The 21,252-nt window shown below is 38.0% G+C and overlaps 1 protein-coding gene across 1 annotated transcript in view; it reads right to left on the bottom strand.

The window, feature by feature from the left end:
* Positions 1–21,252, bottom strand: part of ZSWIM6 (zinc finger SWIM-type containing 6) — a 203,989-nt gene that overhangs the window by 100,072 nt on the left and 82,665 nt on the right. The window lies entirely within an intron of this gene.

Below are 21,252 nucleotides of genomic sequence, written 5' to 3'. Positions count from 1 at the left end.
GAATCAGTCCAAACTGCTCAGCACCCCAGCCCAACTCTGTGTGCCTTTCTGGTTAAGCTGGCAGTGAGGGGACCAATTATTTATATTTCCAGTCAACCTTCCTTTTTAGTTACTGCCTGAATCACACCTGGAGGTCAATCAGTGGACAGGTGTTTCACTCAGACTGCCTTCCCATCTGCTTCACACCTGTTACTGTCCTAAAATATCCACACTGACAAACAGAGAGGGACAAAGATTATGAAAGGGATAGAGTGGGTCCCCCACAAGCTTTGTACAGTCAGCATCACCATCCATCCCAGCTATGCTGGGAATGTGACTCTCGGAATTATGACAACAAAAGCTCATGCAAACTACTACTACTACTACTACTACTACTACTACTACTACTACTACTTCTACAAACCAAACTCCTAAACACCTTTTGAGTGCAGACTGGCATAATTTAACCAGAGGAGAATTATGAGATGGTATAAATGGCCTTATTCAAACCTAGGCTATTAAAAACAATCAAATAAGAAAGTATTAAACCTCTGGAAATTTAAGAAAATAAATTGAAATTCGGCTTGAGTGAACCAGAATGAGAAACCAACGTGACTGAAAAGAAACAACGGGCATATCCTACGGGTACTGGTGCTATTTTCTAATTTACTGCTCTATTGTAGTATTAAGATGGACCTAAGACTTTACAAAACATCAGGAACCAACATTCTTAGATGTAAATGCCAAAAAGAAATCTTACAAGATGAACAAAGGGATTCAAAGAGGGAAAGAAGATGCTCTGATTACAAAGACTGCCAGGGTGACAGTGTTGCCGTTTTATGAGTCTTCCCAACATATTCCCCTAGTAGGTGGCATTTCAAGTAAATAATGTCAAACTATCCTATATACACCTATTTACTCTCTATTCCTATTGGCACTGCGATTTTCTCGGACTACTTCAATATCTCCAGTCAAGGTTAGTTTCACTCAACTTTCACTCCCAACTACGTATGGTCTTACCCTTTCTCTTCATTCCTATATATGCTTACTTTTGACTTCCACATACAAATAAATCTTCTCACCATACTCCCATATACTTCTTGGTTCAATGTTGTTGTTTTTTCTTTTTAATGTCTCCAAGTGCATCAGATCAGAGCCAGCAGGACCTCTGTGAGGCATTACTTGAACAATTTTTTCAGAATGCCTACCAACACCTCTATCATCTCTCCTCCCCCAGAGGCTTTTTTGTTCACATATACTAACTCATTTACTAGAGAATCATGGGATTTACTAAAATAAACATTAAGTTCTATAATCACTTTAATGAAGTAATATTGCCATTAGACAAACTAGTTATGGAGGAGAGCATTAAATAGTGAATGAGAAGAAAATTAATTTATTTTTCAACTTTTTATTGAAGTATAATTAATTTACAATGTTGTGTTAGTTTCAGGTGTACAGCAAAGTGATTCAGATATATATATATATACACATATATATATTTAAAAATCTATATATTCTAAGGAAACTAATTTAATAGGCCTGTGTTCATTTGTACAGAACATGATACTTGGTGGGGTTTCTTTTTTTGGTTGAGGTATAGTTGATTTACAATATCATACAAGTTTCAGGTATATAGTTATCCGTAGTTTGCGCTTCTTAATCCCCTACCCCATCCTGCCCCTCCTCCTTCAGAACAGGATGCTTTGAAAAGTAATTTCTGTTCTATGATCTCATTTGATCCACATATATAAAGAAGAAAAGACACTAGTAGCAATTAATAGCCAAGCACTGTTAGGAGCTTTTATATTTAAAAGTTTTACAACTCAGTAAAATACGTATTACTTTCCCCCTTGTTACAGATAAGGAAAAGGAAACTAGAAGAGTTCATGTGGATGATGCACACGATATTGATGTGCTAAGTGGCAGTTCATCTGACTCTGCCACACCATGCTGCCTCCAATCTAGCTTAATCAGATAAATTTTTTAATCCATAATTGCAGTAAATATGAGAAGACTGATCTGTGACATATTCAAATCCTGGCAGACAGAAACTATTAAAAAGCCTGGGGGCTTCCCTGGTGGCGCAGGGGTTGAGAGTCCGCCTGCCGATGTGGGGGACGCGGGTTTGTGCCCCGGTCCGGGAAGATCCCACATGCCGTGGAGCGGCTAGGCCCGTGAGCCATGGCCGCTGAGCCTGCGCGTCCGGAGCCTGTGCTCCGCGACGGGAGAGGCCACAGCAGTGAGAGGCCCGCGTAACGCAAAGGAAAAAAAAAAAAAAAAAGCCTGGGCCTAGGCAATCAGATAACCTGATCCTAACATATCCTCATCTCCTCAACCAGCCCCAGCCTACAGATGGGCTGTGTTGTGTGTTCTTGGATGAGTCATTTACCCAATTAGGCCTTAGTTTCGCACATATAAAACATGGGAGGAAGACTAGATAATTTTTAAGGTTATGTCCACCAATACTTTTCTTTCTGAAAGGAATATTCAACTGTATAGATTAACTTTTTTTTTAACCAATGTATAAAACATATAGGGGGAGGGCTGGAAATCACTACCCTATAAAGCAAGGACTAAGTTTAAGCAACGACTAAGTCTTCTTATACGCTCCTGAACACAGATGATTTGCATTTAAGCATTTAATAAGTAGCTCTGAATGATGAAAGATGAACTGACTAGAGTCCACCTATGAAACTATCTTACATCCAGGAAGGGTTTTCAAGGTAAGTCTGCCTAATTACTAAACTCTGCCTGAAAGAAAAAAATGTTACGAGTATGTGTATTTTAGTGATTAAAAAAACAAAGAGTTTTGAAAAGCTAACAACTTCAAATTTGGGATCACAGCCTAAATTGCCACAAAATTTTAACTTTTACACATAATATAATCTCATGTAGATTATCCATAATCTAGATTAACAACATAAACCCTTCAGCTCATGCAGTTTCCTCTGCTAAATATGTCCCTTCTCTCTCTAGAAGTCCTAGTCACCTGTATGACCTATTTCAAATACATTCATCCTCGCAGTGAAAGGCCACCACTACCTAGAACCTCACCACTCATCACACACAGAGAAAAGCATTTGTTGTCTCTTTTGTGCACCAAAGTACTTTCTGCAGATTGTTATTACAGCCCCTTATCACATAACACTATGGTGAATTGTTTATATGCCTGTCTGTCCCAGTGGACTGTAAGCTGTTTTATTCATCTTTGTGTCCCCAGTACCTACCAGGACCAGGCACATGGCTGGCATGCATTAAATGGTCACTGAATTGAACTGAATAGAATAGAAAATTTCCCTTTCACTCAACCAACACAGCTTTGGGTCTGAACATCCCAAACACTCATACTCAGACATGTTTTGCTGCACTAGATGGCACAAGCAAGCTTCAAGCACCCTGTAAATTCAGTTCTCAGAGAGACCTGTGGGGAAAAGGTATTTTAAAAATCAGTTTACAAAAAAAAAAAAAAGCAGTTTTTAAAAAGGCTTCATGTTTCTTATGGATTTGGAGACTAAGAAAAAGTAAATTGTGTGTCCCCAGTATCTTTAAAGTAATGCTCTAATTGTTCTAATATTCATGACATTCTTTCTCCTGTCTGGGAAGATAAGAGGGATTGATTTATGTGAAATATCCACTACCTCCCTATTATCTGCTCTCTGACTATATCAAGAGTTAGTACTTCCTCCCTACACACACCACCTATCCCCACAACCAACAGCACCTAAAAAACTGCCATTTTCCTATTTCACACAGAATCTGAAAAGAGAGCTGGGCCTCATTCCAAAGAACTGTCAATTTTTCAAAGAAGATTACCCTACCAAATCAGTCATCTTTCTTCTTCCATTAGGAAAGAGATTAAAATAGAATTACACTTCAAAATGTGAGCCCAACGTTTTAAGACCACTAAACTTTCTGTACCCTTAATGTACTCTAGCTTCCACCCCGACACACACCTTTTCTTCAGAGCATTAATCAAAACTGTGGCATGCTTTCTAGCCTCAAAGATCTTTCCCATGTTCTCCAATTCATTAAAGACTTTTCCAATTACCAGAGTAAAATACTAAGTGTCATGATTTGGCATTTCAAGCATATTCCTGCAATCCAGGTTAGACTGAAAGGACGTCTGAACTATATAGCTACATATAACTATCCCCACCACATTCTCATGAGAAAACCAAATCCTATAATATTTGAGTTTTTAAAACCCAACAATGCCAAAAATCCTTCAAAAGTCTTTTTACACTGAAACAAATCATTTAGAAATAATAGTTTATCCTTATCTAGTAAAGCTGAAGTACATATACTCCATGACCCAACGATTCCACTTAGGCAAATATATACTAAAGAAGTGCATGTACATATATACCAAGACACATAATCAAAAACACTCTTAGCATCACTGTTAATGATACCCCAAATCTGGAAGCAACCCAAATGTCCACCAACAGTAGAAAGACTAAACAAAGTATGGTGGAGATATGAAATAGATTACTATACAGCAATGAGAATGCTACAAGCAACCACACAGATGAATCACATAATGTTGAATAAAAGCAGCAAGTACAAAGAATACATAAAGTGTAATTCTATAACTATCTGTTCAACCGTAGGCATGCTTTATATACTGTTCAATATGTATGTTATACTTCACAATACAAAAGCAGTCTTTTAGCTTCAAAACTGTAGTCTCCACACATAAAATCCTTATTTTTATTTTAGTTATAGCATTTGTAAGTCTGTCTTTCCATAAGACTATAAACTGCTTGAGGGTGAAGACTGATTTTATTCATCTGGGGGCTCCCAGAACATCATGGTACATAGCAGATGCTCAACAAATATTGACTGGATAGATGGATCAAAGAATTACGAACATAGGGAAATCTCAAATGACAAAGAAATCTCCATGAAGCAAAAGAATAAAAGTCACTTCCCTTTTCCTGTATACAGGCAAAGACTAGTAAGCTCCAAATTTCAACTAGTTAAATACATTCTGAAATGCCTATTTCTAATAAATGGCTCCATTGGACACAAGATAGTTTTAGTATATATTTTATCAAAAGTGCAAGTTATTTTTGAGCTGTTAGTTCAGTAGCCAGATTCTGATTTTTCTCTTTTGCAGTACAGCTGCCAGACTCCTGGTTGTCTAACTTATTAATAATTCCTTAATTTAAACACAAAAACACATGCACAACCCTCTTTATGAATCTACCCCCAAGAGTTCTAAAATGTTTCTCCATTAAAAAGCACATCTCAGTACATCCTGCTGTTCTTAGAGCTGCAATGCTTTCCTCCTCCCAGTTCCCCAGTCAGTCTCTTATGGACCATCGGACTGAAATTAGCTATTCATTACATGTGAAGAAGCGCTGGCTAGAGTGGAGCCCTGCAGAGACAGACTGCTATTTTACATGTCAATTTCAGAACTAAAGCATCTGCTACCTTACTAATATGTATATTTAATGTCTCTGCATAATGTGTGGAATTATATGCTGTTCATTGCCTGTTTGTTCTGATATTAGGTACTCTTAAGTAGCATTATTCTAAATTATTCTCTTTGAAATATGTGGGACTTTTTATTAGGTCTCTTCCCTAGTGTTGTCTGTAACACAGGGTCCAAATGAACAGCATACAGAATACTGAAGACCAAAAAATCATGAATCAGAGTAAGGTAAACAAATATGACAAGTTTGTGGCCAGCAATTACTAATAATTTACTTCATATCCTAGGCTCCTGACTCCTCGATACAATTCTGCATTAGGTTGAGGGGTTACAGTGAGGGAATGGTAAATTATTAACAGCCGTTGGTAAACCCTGAGTATTACAATTGTTCTTTTGGAAAATCTGTACATTTATGTTAAAAGCCGTATTTCTAGCATGTTTCTCTCTCATCAGCAATTAATTCCACGTTAAAGACATAATTCTTTTTGTAAACTGTGGTGATACATGTTATTGAATAAACCTCTGAATGGGGTGGGGTGGGGGAAAGCTTTAAGCTATTACATACAGTCCTCATACCATAAGTTACAATTGCTTTTGTTCATTAACCCTCATACTCAGCAGGAAGCTGGAAATGTTCAATATTTAAGAACCACCATGAATGGCAGTATTATACTAATCAAACCTAAGTGATACTAGATGCACAATAATGAACTAATGCCTGTGTTAACAGAACTACAAGTACCACATCGGCACAATAATCTGGATTGCTTTACCACAGTCAGTACTGCTGCGATTAGGGACTTGCTCAGATTAATAAATAAGGTTTTTCTAGCTTTATAAATCATCCACACTTGTTAGTGAATACACCTTTTAGTTACAGAAGGTGACTAGTGGATTTTGTTTTTGTGTGTAGTTGGATGCTACATATAAGCTTTTTGGTGTGACATAGATACAGTGGCCATGTGGGGTGCCCACGGTAAATGACAGGTACCATTTGGCATTTACTTACAAATCTAAAACATGAGGCCTAAAAATTGGTAATAAACTTTAAAAGATTAATCTATTTTCTCTCAGATGCGTAAATTTAGATTCTAATTCTCCAAGGAAATAAATTTACAAGTGCATGTACATGACCACCCAGCCACACACCATCTTTTACCAGCTCCCAAGCAGGCTCCAGAGAACGAGGTTACCTGTTTGTCCTAGCACAATGTCTAATACCTAATGATGATGACTCAACAAATATTTGTTGTGAATGCACGCACCCGTCAATGCTAGAAAAAAGTAATCTGAGAAACAGTAGGAACTATCATACAAAACCCATTGAAGTAGACAGAACCTATCACCAAACCAGAAAAAAGTTGGTAGTGACCAGTGCTTCCATGAATAAGTTAGCTCAGTCCGACTAATACCAGGATCTGAAACTAGAGAAGCTTTACATATTTGATGAATAGTATAGCACCTACCTAGCAAAGATCTTAAATAAACCATAACAACAATATACATGTAGGAGAAAACACTAAAACTGGAGAAAATATTCTCCAATACTACCAACCTGTAAATTTTAAGATTAAGATTACTACTACTACTTTATTGTTTAGTTAAAACATGGGTCAGCTGATGTCCAAATTGCCATCAACATCTCATTTGCTGATAACAGTGACTATAGTTTTTTTGCTTGTTTTTTTATTTTTTTTTGCGGTACATGGGCCTCTCACTGTTGTGGCCTCTCCCGTTGCGGAGCACAGACTCCGGACGTGCAGGCTCAGCGGCCATGGCTCACAGGCCCAGCCACTCCGCGGCACGTGGGATCTTCCCGGACCGGGGCAGGAACCCGTGTCCCCTGCATTGGCAGGCGGACTCTCAACCACTGCGCCACCAGGGAAGCCCGACTATAGTTTTTTTAATATAGTAATTAATTGCTCACCTTAGATATACATACTGAACTGCAGAATGGAAAAAAAATTTTTTCCCATCTTTAATCAGCATTTCAAAACACAAAATTAACTTCTTTGTCATTGAAAACAACCACCAAACCAACAACCTTAGAAAATATAATAAATCAGCTTATTTAATCAACAATGACTTTAAAATGTAATCCTTAACAGTTGTTTAAAATATGCATAACTAAGTTTGCAATAGTTATCCTGATTTAAAGCAAAAGCACATCTGCTTATGAGTAAGTAAATATAGTCTGACAGCAATTTGGAACATCTATCAGAAGGAATCAACTGCAAGCTAAATAAGCATTATTTGTATTCCACATAATACTCTATTTGTTCTTTCTAGCCACTGCAGAAATAAAAGACACTCAAACTCATTTAGTGTACACTAAATCCAATGTACCTAGGCAAAACACTGAAAATTCCATTTGGATGGTTCCCAGCCCATATAGCCCAACTTTTTAAAGTATTACTACCATCTGGTTACTAGTCTGTGTTTACCAAAACAGTAGCTGTGCACACATTTCTATAGCAGCTGTGGTCAAAAACTTTAAATCAATCCATTTGGCTAAACGAAAACTCTTCAAGGGAAAAACAAATACAGCATTTTGAATATATATACTTAAAATAAGTTCCACTACTGGTTCTAATAACATTCCCCGAGGACAAAAACAGTAAAAATGTATTTTTTTTACATTTTTGTAAATTGTATTTACAAATACAATTTTGGTATTTGAGACATTAACTTATTTATATTTTCGATCATTTATCACACGAAAGAAGGTCCATGGAAGTCAAGTGAAACACCCAAGGTTAAACAACTAGCTAGTAGCTGGACTCTGTCCAGAACATAGGTATCTCCCCTGGTTTCCAGTACAAGAATCTTTTCACAAAATTTCCAACCAAATCCCAAGGTCCTAAAAATAGAATTTTGTCAAAGGAATATACCATTTAATAAATGCAGGTTATAATTATTTTAGTCATTTTCATAAAATATAACAGCTCATCATAAATTATGAAACCTGACATATTTGTTTCAGAACTGGGTTAAGAGCTTAAAGCATCCTGTGAAATTTATAAGAATTCTAATTTTACAAACTTTTCCCTTTCTTTTTCACATCCTCCTTCAACCACTCCCATTAAAAACTAAGTCTAGGGGCTTCCCTGGTGGCGCAGTGGTTGAGAGTCCACCTGCCGATGCAGGGGACACGGCTTCGTGCCCCGGTCCCGAAAGATCCCACATGCCGCGGAGCGGCTGAGCCCGTGAGCCATGGCGGCTGAGCCTGCGCGTCCGGAGCCTGTGCTCCGCAGCGGGAGAGGCCACACAGTGAGAGACCTGCGTACCGCAAAAAAAAACAAAAAAAACCCACTAAGTCTACAAACCAATCGTATTACCCCGGTCAAGAGGCTAAGCTATTACTTTAGATCCAAAGGTAATTTCTTGGCTCCTACACACATGCTAATGTTCCCCTTTCTATGAAATCATAACAATATGCCACACTGCGTGCTTTCTTGTAAATAGAAAGCCTTTTCCTAATTAGAACTATCAAACTTCCAAATGATCCCCTTTCCCCCTAAGAAACAAACCTAATCCTCAAATATAAATTAATATAGAAGTGCTCTCCGCATTGCTTAGAGGGGGAATAAAAGGCAATATGCCAAATGTACTCTCTATATATCTTTTGTTGTTATAGTACTAACAATTTCTTTAATAATACTTAAGAAAAACAAATTTTCAGAGCATAATGGCAACTATTTTAAACTTATTTGGGTTAATGAGCCACTATCCTTGCTTTGACAAAAATGAATTGTTGCCTTCTTTCTTCCTTTTTCATGATATCTAAGAAGAAAAAATAAACTAACAATCCACCAAAAACAAAGCATGTGTTCTACTCCTCTACATGGAATATTAAACTTTCAAGGGAAAGAACCGGACATTAAATTATTTGGGGGTCAGGTGGACATTAAATTATTTGGGGGTCAGGTTATAGAAGGGGTGGTTTATAGCATTTATAGGTGAACTATTTTTTGTTTTGTTGGCTTCCTGATTCCTGGTCATTTATTTTAGAACATGAGAACCCAATGAAAAACCCAAAATTAAAACGTTCACTACTTCTTTATATCATATCCAGGAAAAGAAGAGTTGGTGTCAGTGGACATCTAGAACAAACTGGTAATAAGTTAACATAATTACTGAGACAAATGCACAACAAGTTTTTTTTGTTTTTTTGCGGTACGCGGGCCTCTCCCGTTATGGAGCACAGGCTCCGGACGCGCAGGCTCAGCGGCCACGGCTCACGGGCCCAGCCGCTCTGCGGCATGTGGGTTCTTCCCGGACCGGGGCACGAACCTGTGTCCCTGCATCGGCAGGCGGACTCTCAACCACTGTGCCACCAGGGAAGCCCCCACAACAGGGTTTTTACTCTTTTACATCCAACATTTATAAGTGCCTGTCAACAAACATCCTTGTACAGAGTTGGTAGCGGAGCAGGACAAGCAATATTATTCCCATTTGACAGATAAACTCATGGAGGTTATATGACACACCAGGGCCCAAGGCTAGTAAGCCAGTTGTGAAGTGACGAAAACACCCAAATCCTCTGGTGCCAAAGACCTGCTGCAATCATTCCAAAATACTGCCTCTGTTCATTTCACTAGTTTCAACTAATTTGCAACAAGAGTGATACAAAGCTGTGTACAGTGTCTCACTCTGCTCACCTACTTTTTAGGTCTTCCTTTCTCTTTCTCTCCTCCAACACTCTATGAACTTGGCGGCTCAGCTTTATTTGAGCCCAATATGGGCCTGAGAAGCCAGGGGTGCACTACACACATTTGAAAATTCTACAAGCTGAAGCATTTTGCACAGGTGGCTGGGATTCCACTTTAACCACTTGTGTGTATACAATTCTTCCTAAATTCAAACCTAGCACAGGCCGCAGTTTAAATTTAATGTTTTGGAGGAGAGGGAAGCAAAATTGTTTTGATATTCTCTGTGAAAAACAGCCTGTTGTATTAGAACAAACAGCAGCTTGTTCCTATCATTCCTTTGTTTGACAAGTCTGGGCTGGCTAGAAAGGTCATTTATGCCTCAAAGCATCAAATTAACATTTGAAGACATGAATTTTAAAAATGGCTATTTGCTTCTGTTCTGTGAATGGCTAATGCAGTTCAGAAAAACAGAAAGGAGAAAAACCTACTACAGTCTTAGCCTAGTCCCAAAAAAGACTTAAAAAAATAACGAAAACAGAAAAGGGAAACACAAAACTTTCCTAAGGCAAAGCATCCTGTGAAATTTATAAGCATTGTAACTGATTTATTTTAATTGATTTATTTAATTGAGCACTCATTTTATGTCCATGTCAACACATGCCGACTCTGTCTTAATTAAGCTACATTCTTCAACAGAAGAATTAAGAAGGTAGCTGAAATCGTCAAACTTTCAAGCAATGTAAGGAAGAAAAATCACTAATTATCATAAGATGGCTTTTTGGAAAATCATAAGGTTCCTCCCTCTCATCCATAACCCTTCTGTCCAAATACCAGCAATGACTGTATAGACTAAGCTCCCAATTTATTTAGTACTGTCTTGGTTCAAGCACAACATTTTTTTCCCTAGGTTTCTATATTATCTTCCCAACACAAGTCTATGTCACTATATATATTTGAAATACAAATCATCATTACTAGCTACAATCTTCAACTATATAGTCATTCAAGATCAGGAAATACTCTGGTTTCATTGGAAAGACTTGAGGGATGTGAAGTCTGAAATTCACTGTACAGACTTACAAAAGTGAGTCATTTTCATTACAGCTTGTTTTCTACAGATGTATACTGGGAATACCACAAACCAGCTTCCATAATATTATGGGGAATATAAAACTTAATGTAATATTTTAAATATGTAATTTAATGAGATAATATAGACATCGGAAATAAAATTTGAGAATATTACTAACTTCCTGAAATACTACAGAAAATTCTGACAAAATTTTAAAAATGAGAAAAATTTAAAAACATCACTGTAACAATTCAAAATAATCTTTAAAACACAAAATTCTTAAAATAATTTAAAATAATCACCTTATCAAGAAATATTCTATGATGTTATAAAGTTAGTTAATAAAATAATGTCTCAATGATACTGCTTCCTCAAGCCACCTCCCACTGCTCCTCTTCTCACTGCTTAACCCCTTGCAGTCTAGCTTCCATTCCAAGCATTCCCTGGTCAGGGTTCTCCTGGGAGTCATTAATTGATGATCTCATAAACGCAGAGCACAAAGGCCTCCTCTCAGGCTTCATTCTCCTTGACCTCCCTATAACATCTGACACTGTTCTGTAAAACCGTTTGACTTGGCTTCTGCAATATTGCACTGGCATGATTCTCTAACAACCTCTCAAAATATCTCTTCTCAGTACCATTCACTTATCATTCATGAATCAAAATGATCCCAAATCTGAGTGCCCTTCCTGCAGACTGGCCCCAATGCTCAAATCCTGGGGGTGCCATTCACAGAAATGACAATGTGATTAGTACCCACCGGAGTTTAGCAATGGAGTGGCCCTGTCCTTGGATTGTCCTCAGGCCTTACCACAGATAAGGCTTCCTCTACCTGGACAAGAGCATCCATTCCCACACCTTCTACCACAAAACACACGCGCACGCACACACAGCCCCCAAGTCTGTATCTTCATCTCTGTTTTCTTCTGATGACCAGTCCTCCCTGCCCATGTGTTTGCTCGCTATCTCCGTATGGACAACACATACTTACATCCACCAGTACCTCACTCAACTTACCTCCTTTCAAAACCAGCACCACTTCCAGGCCCTATCAGACCCCTGCAGTTTCCTCATCTTGGCCACAGCAGATTTTGCCAAGGCCTTCTTCTACATTCTCTGCTATATCTATTGCCTCACCTTAATTCCCAATGCCCTTTCTCTAAACCAGACTTCACCTCCCACTTTAACAGGTGAGGTCCCTGCTTCCACCATCTGCCACTCCACTCTAGATTGCCACTGAAACACAGAAAGGAGCACCGCATTCCCCTATGTTAAGACTAACATTATATGCTATCTCAGAATTGTGACTGTACTCTGAAAGAAAACTGAGGGCCTAGGGATTGTGGCCCCCACCTCCCTTCTACTCTCCTTCTCTACATTCTCCACCGCAAGTTTTAACCCCCCCCCCCATTTTATAAGTGTTGCCATGGTTTATAATAAATCCAAGAAACACAAATATTCCTCGATTAAATCCCCACATAAAGAATTATTATAACAGGGTCATATGAAACAGGTCAACTCTGATGCAAATATATTGTTAATTAACCATGTCAATGTACACATTTCCAATTAAAACCAGCTGATTAGTTCAACTGTTTATTTTTTACGTTTTTGAAACCTAAAATATTGAAATAACTTTCAATTAAAAAAGGAAGATAGTCATGCCACTTGATCAAGGCAAGAAGCACAACATCAATCTCTCTGTAACAAACCCTTACCCCCTTGCATGAATAGTGCTTCATGTGAAGCAAGCACTCAATAAAGGTCTCAGAATTTGAACCTCAAATTGTGGCAACGCTTGACTGTCCCTCTCACTCACAAACAGGGATTGTGTTTAACTGAGGTTTCCCAGTTGTCTCAAAACATAAAATGATAAAGATGTAACAAACCCAAGAAATGAAGCGCCTTTTTCTTTAAATTACTGAGAATTACTTTTATCATGGTAGCAAGGGGCCTGAAGTGAAGTCATTCACAATGTTGCCTCTTCCTCTCCTCATGACTAAGAGTAACACCATCAGCCAAAATGAGAAGCACAGGCCACAGTCTTTGAAAAGCACAAAGCCACCAAGAAAACAAACAGGTGAAGACCATCAAGAAGAACATATCAGAATGAAAGGATTTTTTTTTAAGCAGAAAACCTACAAGCCAGAGCAACAGAGGTTATAGGAGTATGAAGACACTAATGAAACGTGGCCATGTTTTCCGTCCCTCCAAGTATGTCTGGCATCCCTGTAACGTTAAAGAATAAAATAGCTTAAAAGAACCACCAAAATGGCTTTAAAAATGCAGGAAAGGGGCTTCCCTGGTGGCGCAGTGGTTGAGAGTCCGCCTGCCGTTGCAGGGGACACGAGTTCATGCCCCGGTCCGGGAACATCCCACATGCCGCGGAGCGGCTGGGCCCGTGAGCCATGGACGCTGAGCCTGCGCATCCGGAGCCTGTGCTCCGCAACGGGAGAGGCCACAACAGTGAGAGGCCCGCGTACCGCAAAAAAAAAAGCCGCAGGAAAATGACTAGAGCACTAATACCAGTTAGGAGAATCAAACCAGGCCAAGTGTTTTAGTTCACAGCAGCACTCATGCCTGTGTCTTACTCCTTTTTGCAAAAAAGATGCGACATTTTTTATTCCTGAGTCACAACAAATGTCTCTTAAGTTCCTTGCCAGAAACTAAAAGATTAATAAAGTTCTATATAAATTAGAGCTCACTTAGATACTGCCCATTGCAGACATAATGAAGTCTCCCTGTGTCACCCACTCCATTGATAATATTAAAATCTAACAGGCTCATACCTAACCCTCCAGGAGCCATCGTCAACATACACAGGAACTAAGGAAGCCATCTTCAATAGCTGGAAAAGGAACTCTCAATATGGCTAGATGGTATGGACAATAAGACGCCATTTTTATGAACTGAGTCAGAAAGAATCATTGTAAATATAAAAAGTTCAACAATTTAAGAATTTTATAAAAATAGTTGTTTGATTACTATTAGAAAATAAACATATACATTAGAATACAAACACCAAACTTTAAAAAACATAGTATAAATATTTTGTAACCATTGCAGTAAAGATTAGTTTAAGTATGAATCATCAACAGATGCCAAGTCTAGGGAGAGGTTTTGATGAGGAGGATATTTTCATGGTCTTAAAGTGTCTCCCCATAGATCGCTTACTAGTTCCAAGGGAAAAATTAGTAATAAATGCAGGGAAGAAATTGGAAAACACTTTGGCCAAGTCATGATCAAAATTAATATACCAATGAGGGGCAGATGGGTTTCAGGTACCTCCAGATGTGAAACCCTGAGGACACATTATTTAGGTAGCATTCTGGTAGGGAATGCATAATCTGAATCTAATCATGAGAAAACATCGGAAAAACACTAAAATAAGAAATGTTCCATTAGAAGAAGGGGGAGACTCTATTCTTTAAAAATGGAAATAATCATAAAAGATAAGATCTTTGGCAATATTCCAGATTAAAAGAGGTTAAAGAGACAAGGGAACTAAATGCAATACCTGACCTAGATGAATCCAATTACTGAAGGAGGGGGAAAATCCTATAAAGAATTATATCAAGTGACAAAATTAGAATATAGACAGTACAGTTTTTATCAACATTAAATTTATGGAAGATGACAGCTGTACTGTCTCTACTGTGGTTTTCAAAGAGAATATCCCCATGGAACTCACTCTCATGTGGTTCAGAAAAAAATATTGTGTGTTGAGGGGAGAGGGGAGGCAGTGGGGGAGACAGAGATAGGGAGAGGGAGAGTACTCAAATGATAAAGCAAACTGGCTAAAATGTTAACAAGTGAATAGAGACAGAAAGTTTATAGATACTCTATTATTATTTGCATGATTTTTCTGTAAGTTTGAAATATCACATTAAAAATATTTTAATATGAAAAGTTTATATGCCTCACTCCAGTATTCTGCCACTTAGTTTGGTAAATACAGTGTTTATACTAAAATGGCATTGTGAAAACAAGACGTCATCATATTATTAACTTAACAACCTTACAAATTACACAATGGCCTGAACAGCCTCAGTGTCAGAGAAGGGGTACTCGTGTCAAAAAAGGCTTTATTTATTTTATTTCATTTATTTATTTATTTTTAAACATCTTTATTGGAGTATAATTGCTTTACAATGGTGTGTTGGTTTCTGCTTTATAACAAAGTGAATCAGTTATACATATACATATGTCCCCATATCTCTTCCCTCTTGCGTCTCCCTCCCTCCCACCCTCCCTATCCCACCCCTCTAGGTGGTCACAAACCACCTAGCTGATCTCCCTGTGCTATGCGGCTGCTTCCCACTAGCTATCTATTTTACATTTGGTAGTGTATATATGTCCATGCCACTCTCTCACTTTGTCCCAGCTTACCCTTCCCCCTCCCCATATCCTCAAGTCCATTCTCTAGTAGGTCTGTGTCTTTATTCCCGTCTTACCCCTAGGTTCTTCATGACATTTTTTTTTCTTAGATTCCATATATATGTATTAGCATACGGTATTTGTTTTTCTCCTTCTGACTTACTTCACTCTGTATGAGAGATTCTAGGTCTATCCACCTCACTACAAATAACTCAATTTCGTTTCTTTTTATGGCTATTATTCCATTGTATATATGTGCCACATCTTCTTTATCCATTCATCTGTTGATGGACACTTAGGCTGCGTCCATGTCCTGGCTATTGTAAATAGAGCTGCAATGAACACTTTGGTAAATGACTCTTTTTGAATTATGCTTTTCTCAGGGTATATGCCCAGTAGTGGGATTGCTGGGTCATATGGTAGTTCTATTTGTAATTTTTGAAGGAACCTCCATACTGTTCTCCATAGTGGCTGTATAAATTTACATTCCCACCAATGGTGCAAGACCGTTCCCTTTGCTCCACACCCTCTCCAGCATTTATTGTTTCTAGATTATTTGAAGGTGGCCATTCTGACCGGTGTGAGATGATATCTCATTGTAGTTTTGATTTGCATTTCTCTAATGATTAATGATGTTGAGCATTCTTTCATGTGTTTGTTGGCAACCTGTATATCTTCTTTGGAGAAATGTCTATTTAGGTCTTCTGCCCATTTTTGGATTGGGTTGTTTTTTTGTTATTAAGCTGCATGAGCTGCTTGTAAATTTTGGAGATTAATCCTTTGTCAGCTGCTTCATTTGCAAATATTTTCTCCCATTCTGAGGGTTGTCCTTCGGTCTTGTTTATGGTTTCCTTTGCTGTGCAAAAGCTTTTAAGTTTCATTAGGTCCCATTTATTTTTGTTTTTATTTCCATTTCTCTAGGAGGTGGGTCAAAAAGGATCTTGCTGTGATTTATGTCATAGAGCGTTCTGCCTACGTTTTCCTCTAAGAGTTTGATAGTGTCTGGCCTTATATTTAGGTCTTTAATCCATTTTGAGTTTATTTTTGTGTATGGTGTTAGAGAGTGCTCTATTTTCATACTTTTACATGTACCTGTCCAGGTTTCCCAGCACCACTTATTGAAGAGGCTGTCTTTTCTCCACTGTATATTCTAGCCTCCTTTATCAAAGATAAGGTGACCATATGTGCATGGGTTTATCTCTGGGCTTTCTATCCTGTTCCATTGATCTATATTTCTGTTTTTGTGCCAGTACCATACTCTCTTGATTACTGTAGCTTTGTAGTATAGTCTGAAGTCAGGGAGCCTGATTCCTCCAGCTCCATTATTTGTTCTCAAGATTGCTTTGGCTATTCAGGGTCTTCTGTGTTTCCATAAAAATTGTGAAATGTTTTGTTCTAGTTCTGTGAAAAATGCCATTGGTAGTTTGATAAGGACTGCATTGAATCTGTAGATTGCTTTGGGTAGTATAGTCATTTTCACAATGTTCATTCTTCCAATCCAAGAACATGGTATATCTCTCCATCTATTTGTATCATCTTTAATTTCTTTCATCAATGTCTTATAATTTTCTGCATACAGGTCTTTTGTCTCCTTAGGTAGGTTTATTCCTAGATATTTTATTCTTTTTGTGGCAATGGTAAATGGGAGTGTTTTCTTAATTTCACTCTCAGATTTTTCATCATTAGTGTATAAGAATGCCAGAGATTTCTGTGCATTAATTTTGTATCCTGTTACTTTACCAAATTCACTGATTAGCTCTAGTAGTTTTCTGGTGGCATCTTTAGGATTCTCTATGTATAGTATCATGTCATCTGCAAACAGTGACAACTTTACTTCTTCTTTTCCGATTTGGATTCCTTTTATTTCTTTTTCTTCTCTGACTGCTGTGGCTAGAACTTCCAAAACTGTGGTGGATAAGAGCGGTGAGAGTGGACAAGCTTGTCTTGTTCCTGATCTTAGTGGAAATGGTTTCAGTTTTTCACCATTGAGGACGATGTTGGCTGTGGGTTTGTCATATATGGCCTTTATTATGTTGAGGAAAGTTCCCTCTATGCCTACTTTCTGCAGGGTTTTTATCATAAATGGGTGTTGAATTTTGTCGAAAGCTTTCTCTGCATCTATTGAGATGATCATATGGTTTTTCTTCTTCAATTGTTAATATGGTGTATCACATTGATTTATTTGCATATATTGAAGAATTCTTGCATTCCTGGAATAAACCCCACTTGATCATGCTGTATGATCCTTTTAATGTGCTGTTGGATTCTGTTTGCTAGTATTTTGTTGAGGATTTTTGCATCTATGTTCATCAGTGATATTGGCTGGTAGTTTTCTTTCTTTGTGACATCTTTGTCTGGTTTTGGTATCAGGGTGATGGTGGCCTCATAGAATGAGTTTGGGAGTGTTTCTCCCTCTGCTATATTTTGGAAGAGTTTGAGAAGGATAGGTGTTAGCTCTTCTCTAAATGTTTAATAGAATTTGCCTGTGAAACCATCTGGTCCTGGGCTTTTGTTTTTGGGACGATTTTTAATCACAGTTTCAGTTTCAGTGCTTTTGATTGGTCTGTTCATATTTTCTATTTCTTCCTGGTTCAGTCTCAGCAGGTTGTGCATTTCTAAGAATTTGTCTATTTCTTCCAGGTTGTCCATTTTATTGGCATAGAGTTGCTTGCAGTAATCTCTCATGATTTTTTGTATTTCTGCAGTGTCAGTTGTTACTTCTCCTTTTTCATTTCTAATTCTATTGATTTGAGTCTTCTCTCTTTTTTTTTTTTTTAACTTTATTTATTTATGCTGTTTGGGTCTTCGTTTCTGTGCGAGGGCTTTCTCTAGCTGTGGCAAGCAGGGGCCACTCTTCATCGCGGTGCAAGGGCCTCTCACCATTGCAGCCTCTCCTGTTGTGGAGCACAGGCTCCAGACGTGCAGGCTCAGCAGTTGTGGCCCCCATGCCCAGTAGCTCCGCGGCACGTGGGATCCTCCCAGACTAGGGTTCAAACCCGTGTCCCCTGCATTAGCAGGCAGACTTCCAACCACTGCGCCACCAGGAGAGCCCTCCCTTTCTTTCTTGATGTCCCTTTTTTTCTTGATGAGTCTGACTAATAGTTTATCAAATTTGTTTATCTTCTCAAAGAACCAGCTTTTAGTTTTCTTGATCTTTGCTATCGTTTCCTTCATTTCTTTTTCATTTATTTCTGATCTGATCTTTATGATTTCTTTCCTTCTGCTAAATTTGGTTTTTTTTTGTTCTTTCTCTAATTGCTTTAGGTGCAAGCTTAAGTTGTTTATTTGAGATGTTTCCTGTTTCTTAAGGTAGGATTGTCTTGCTATAAACTTCCCTCTTTGAACTGCTTTTGCTGCATCCCATAGGTTTTGCGTCATCATGTCTCCATTGTCATTTGTTTCTAGGTATTTTTTGATTTCCTCTTTGATTTCTTCAGTGATCACTTCGTTATTAAGTAGTGTATTGTTTAGCCTCCATGTGTTTGTACAGATCTTTTCCTGTAATTGATATCTAGTCTCACAGCGTTGTGGTTGGAAAAGATACTTGATACGATTTCAATTTTCTTAAATTTACCAAGGCTAGATTTATGACCCAAGATATGATCTATCCTGGAGAATGTTCCATGAGCACTTGAGAAAAATGTGTATTCTGTTGTTTTTGGATGGAATGTCCTATAAATATCAATTAAGTCCATCTTGTTTAATGTACCATTTAAAGCTTGTGTTTCCTTCTTTATTTTCATTTTGGATGATCTGTCCATTGGTGAAAGTGGGGTGTCAACGTCCCCTACTATGATTTTGTTACTGTCGATTTCCCCTTTTATGGCTGTTAGTATTTGCCTTATGTATTGAGGTGCTCCTATGTTGGGTGCATAAATATTTACAATTGTTATATCTTCTTCTTGGATCGATCCCTTGATCATTATGTAGTGTCCTTCTCTGTCTCTTCTAATAGTCTTTATTTTAAAGTCTATTTTGTCTGATATGAGAATTGCTACTCCAGCTTTCTTCTGATTTCCATTTGCAAGGAATACCTTTTTCCATCCCCTCACTTTCAGTTTGTATGTGTCCCTAGGTCTGAACTGGGTCTCTTGTAGACAGCTTATATACAGGTCTTGTTTTTGTAAGCATTCAGCCAGTCTGTGTCTTTTGGTGGGAGCATTTAATCCATTTACATTTAAGGTAAGTATCGATATGTATGTTCCTATTACCATTTTCTTAATTGTTTTGCGTTTGTTATTGTAGGTCTTTTCCTTCTCTTGTGTTTCTTGCTTAGAGAAGTTCCTTTAGCATTTGTTGTAAAGCTGGTTTGGTGGTGCTGAACTCTCTCAGCTTTTGCTTGTCTGTAAAGGTTTTAATTTCTCCATCAAATCTGAATGAGATCCTTGCTGGGTACAGTAATCTTGGTTGTAGGTTTTTATCCTTCATCGCTTTAAATATGTTCTGCCACTCCCTTCTGGCTTGCATAGTTTCTGCTGAAAGATCAGCTGTTAACCTTATGGGGATTCCCTTGTGTGTTATTTGTTGTTTTTCCCTTGCTGCTTTTAATATGTTTTCTTTGTATTTAATTTTTGATAGTTTGATTAATATGTACCTTGGCGTGTTTCTCCTTGATTTATCCTGTATGGGACTCTCTGTGCTTCCTGGACTTAACTATTTCCTTTCCCATATTAGGAACCTTTTCAACTATAATCTCTTCAAATATTTTCTCAGTCCCTTTCTTTTTCTCTTCTTCTTCTGGGACCCCTGTAATTCGAATGTTGGTGCGTTTAATGTTGTCCCAGAGGTCTCTGAGACTGTCCTCAGTTCTTTTCATTCTTTTTTCTTTATTCTGCACTACAGTAGTTATTTCCACTCTTTTATCTTCCAGGTCACTTATCCGTTCTTCTGCCTCAGTTACTCTGCTATTGATCCCTTCTAGAGTATTTTTAATTTCATTTACTGTGTTGTTCATCATTGCTGTTTCCTCTTTAGTTCTTCTAGGTCCTTGTTAAATGTTTCTTGCATTTTCTGTATTCTATTTCCAAGATTTTGGATCATCTTTACTATCATTATTCTGACTTCTTTTTCAGGTAGACTGCCTATTTGCTCTTCATTTGTTAGGTCTGGTGGGTTTTTACCTTGCTCATTCATCTGCTGTGTGTTTTTCTGTCTTTTCGTTTTGCTTATCTTACTGTGTTTGGGGTCTCCTTTTCGCAGGCTGCAGGTTCGTAGTTCCCGTTGTTTTTGGTGTCTGTACACGGTGGCTAAGGTTGGTTCAGTCAAATAGTATAAGAAAAAGTGCTTTGCAAATATCAATTTACTCCTCACAACAATCCCAAGAGGAAGGTTTTTCCTCTGTTTTAACCTCTCTGAAACTAGAATGTATCAATGATACAATGTATACTGTCAAATGGACAGTATATTTTTCATTCTTAGTGGTAAAGCAATGGCACATCTTATAATCAGTGGTCTTGGTTTTGATAAAATATGGTATTATTCCCATACATTCCCTCATATTTATAGATGAGGAAACTGTGGCACCAATGAGAATTACTTAACTTGCTGAAAGTTGCACAGAACAGTCAAGATTCAGTTCCACGCAAACTGATCCCAGAATCCACGCTCTTTATCCACTTCTCCCCAACAAGAGTGATACTGTAGCATGGGTGGGCTATTGGCACCAGAGCTGGGAGAAATCCAAAAGTAAGGCTTGCTCTTTGAGGTTACCAGGATCCTGCAAAATGGCCAGG

Source organism: Tursiops truncatus, chromosome 3 (assembly GCF_011762595.2).
Source record: "Tursiops truncatus isolate mTurTru1 chromosome 3, mTurTru1.mat.Y, whole genome shotgun sequence".
NCBI classification, from domain to species: domain Eukaryota; kingdom Metazoa; phylum Chordata; class Mammalia; order Artiodactyla; family Delphinidae; genus Tursiops; species Tursiops truncatus.
Note: the sequence above shows the minus strand (reverse complement) of the source record. Positions and strands in the feature narration are given on the sequence as shown.